The 3563-nt window shown below is 38.8% G+C and overlaps 1 non-coding gene across 1 annotated transcript; it reads left to right on the top strand.

Moving 5' to 3' along the window:
- The first annotated feature begins 628 nt into the window (after nucleotides 1-628).
- On the top strand, nucleotides 629-735 carry LOC127077917 (small nucleolar RNA R71). The gene has a single exon (XR_007787679.1). It is a non-coding gene; the product is annotated as a small nucleolar RNA R71 (small nucleolar RNA).
- The last annotated feature ends 2828 nt before the right edge of the window (nucleotides 736-3563 follow it).

Raw genomic sequence — 3563 nt, 5'->3', positions numbered from 1 at the left:
ATGTTCTGGTTTAGGAATTCTTTATGTTGCTGAGTCTGGCCCGATATAAAGCTTTCCATGATCTTCTCAAGGTTAGACTTATGGGGCACAACTTGCATAGGTTGGTTTGGTGTTTGGGCTTGATAACCTTGTGGTCTCTGAGGTGCATGATTTTGGATAGGGTTCTGGTTTTTATAGGAGAAATTCGGATGATTCTTCCATCCAGGGTTGTAAGTGTTTGAAAATGGGTTACCTTGGGCGTAATTCACTTGGTCAGTATTCAGTTCGTTCAAAAGGTTACACTCCATCGATTCGTGTCCTTTACATCCACAGAGTTTGCACTCTGTGTGGACTACTGCTACGGTGTTAGTGTTTGTAGACATATGTTCAATCCTAAGGGCTAAAGCGTCCCTTTTCGCCTGCATCATGTCTAGAGAGCTTACCTCATGTATTCCACCTTGGGTCTCCTTTTTCTCTATTGATGCTCGTTCAGTTCCCCATTGGTAATGGTTTTGGGCCATATCCTCAATTAGGTCACAAGCTTCTGGATAAGGTTTGTTCATCAGCGCGCCACCTGCGGCAGCATCGATGCTCATCTTGGTGTTATAATGGAGACTATTGTAGAAGGTATGAATGATCAGCCATTGTTAGGCTATGGTGTGGACAGACTCTTAATAGCTCTTTATATCTCTCCCAAGCTTCGAAAAGCGATTCTCCTTGGTTTTGAGCAAATCTAGTTATTTGGTTCCGAAGAATAGCAGTCTTACTAGGGGGGAAATATCTAGCAAGGAATACTCTCCTAAGGTCTTCCCAGGTAGTTATTGAATTAGCTGGAAGTGAATGTAGCCATGAACATGCTCTATCCCTGAGGGGGAAAGGAAATAATCTTAAACGGATCGCATCGGGTGAAGCGCCGTTAGATTTAAAGGTGTCGGCTAGTTGGATAAAAACTTTTAAATGTGCGCAGAACGCTAAAGTAGTAAACTTTTAAATGTCGGCTAGTTGGATAAATTAAGGCTTTTTATTATCACTTATAAAAGGTGCCCAGAACGCTAAAGTAGTAAATTTATTTTTAAGAAATGAGACTCGTAAACTTTGTTGAAAAATGATTTTGATTTGGAAAGTTTACCCAAGGAGTTTCCTGATTTTAAATCTATCAACGCGTCCGAAAACAGTTTCAAAAATAGTTTTTCCTTAAAGTGATAAAAATTCCTAGTTACTAAGCCAGGGTGCTTTCGCACTCCTCGAATAATTAAAACTAACCAAGTTTGTTTTAGAAAACTCAAGTTAAAAATCAAAACAACCTTTAAAGTATTTCTACAGATTCAACATGTGAAACATTATTTTAACCGCGATCCTTACATTCTAACCTTTAAAATATTTAGCCAGACATGGTAACACAAACAAACACAACGGTATTAATGATGATGAAAAGTTTGTTTTAGAATGTGAGGCGTGGAGAGCGAGTAAAGTGCGTAAAGTAAATAAAGCAAAGCGAGTGCGGAAAATAAATAAAGTAAAGCGAGTGCGGAAAGTAAATAAAGGAAGCGAGTGCGGAAAATAAATAAAGTAAAGCGAGTGCGGAAAATAAATAAAGTAAAAGCGGGTGCGGAAAATAAATAAAGTAAAAGCGAGTGCGGGAAATAAATAAAGTAAAGCGAGTGCGGAAAATAAATAAAATAAAAGCGATGCGGGAAATAAATAAATAAAGCGATAAATAAGAACCTGCTCCAAATGGAGGGCTTTAAATCTGGTACAAAAATAAACCTCCGACTCCTGAAGCTAAAGACGACAACAACTTGAAGTGACCCAACTCAATCTCACTAAACCCACGATGTGACGGATTACCGCTATTACAAATGATAAATATATGCTTAGTGTTATAAAACTAAGTTGGATGATTAGAAAATGAAATGGAACGAACTATTTATAGAGGATTTCAGCAGCTTGCAAAGACCATGGTGCCCTCCAACTTCTCCTTAGTGGGAACGTGATTACCAAAGGTGGCACCCGCCATCCCTTCATGGCGTCCGCCATGTGTGTAAATGGGGTGGATCATGGGAACATGGCGGTTACCTCCTAGTTGAGGGATGATGACTCATGGCTCCTCCTATAGCGGCCGCCATGTGCAACGCCATGTGTGTAATTTTGCCGAAAAACCCTAATTTTAGGTCTTTTTGCTTCGTTTCTTCCAAAAGAGTCCGAAAGTGCTAAATATCTGAAAAAAAGAGAAAAGAGAGCATAATACAAACAAAATGATAATAAAGTCCTAATAAACATGTGAAATCCGAGTCAAAAACACGATGTAATTCAGTGTGATCAGTAACATATCAAGGATAAACTGCCAGGGAAAAAAATCAATGAGAAGTTTTGTTAACTACCAGTTATTGGGTAGATAACAAAAAAAAGCGACCAACTGGAAAAAAGGATAGACAATTATCAGTTACTGGTAATTGAGCAATGATAATCTGTTAGCGAAAAGAAAAGATAACCCGTTAGAGAAACAAAAGTAAATTCGTTGGGGAAATCAAAGAAGTAAATTACCTTTTACCGGTTACTAGATAAATTAACACAGGTAAAATACTCTACATCAAGAAAGATATTACCAGTTACTAGGTAATAAACTCTCGGAGGACCAAAGATCTATCTAGGTAAGAACCAGAAAGAAACGGTCGAACAAGACTCAATCCAATGAGGATATAACTCAAGGGGAGTGGTTCCATCCAGATAATTAACTAGGAAGGAAACATAAATAATAATCATCCACGAGGAAATAACTCAGTGGGGAAAAAGAAAGGATAAACTCTTTCTGCTTAAGGGATTGACACTCTACATTGAAGGAGGACAGACACACCACATCTGTATGGGGAAATGATACCACCAAAGCAGGGGATCATAAAAATCAGGTCAATGCGTAAAAATGCACAATGAAATATCTGATTCTATGCTTATGCGTGTATATTCATGAGTATGTATATGATTATGCTGACAAACGAGCACAAATGATACAAACATGAAGATCCAATCATCACAACTAGATACTTGACTAATCTCAACAAGATGGGACACCAACTAGAGAACCTGCTAGGGATGAAAATAAATCCTCAAGGATATAAATCCTATCTTCAAATATTCAATTCCCTGGATATAGTACGCAACCATGTACTCAAAGAAGGTTGGGGATATCATAATCCAAATTCAATGCTCAATTCTGGTTGGGGAAGGACATGGAGAACATGCATCCAACCAAAATCTGTTGAAGACTCAACGCCTAGAGGAAACGAAGAAAATATAAATCAGTAGCAATCACGGGGATTAAAACAAATCCAACTTCAATACTCGACTCTCAGGAGAGGCGGAATAACTGCTAGGGTACACACACACACACACACACACACACACACACACACACGCGCTGCGGGAGATTTTAGGTCAATACCATATCAAATGGGAGACAATCCTATAGGGGACGGCTACATCAATACTGCTCAGAATCAAATACTATTTGAATGGGGAGATCTTTCACCAGAAGAGGAAACTCCGTGGGGAATCCACGTCACAAGAAGAGGAAAAACTCTGAGTGG

This window comes from Lathyrus oleraceus, chromosome 4 (genome assembly GCF_024323335.1).
Source record: "Lathyrus oleraceus cultivar Zhongwan6 chromosome 4, CAAS_Psat_ZW6_1.0, whole genome shotgun sequence".
NCBI lineage: Eukaryota > Viridiplantae > Streptophyta > Magnoliopsida > Fabales > Fabaceae > Lathyrus > Lathyrus oleraceus.
The sequence above is the reverse complement of the archived record's forward strand: the minus strand, read 5'-3'. Positions and strand labels throughout refer to the sequence as shown.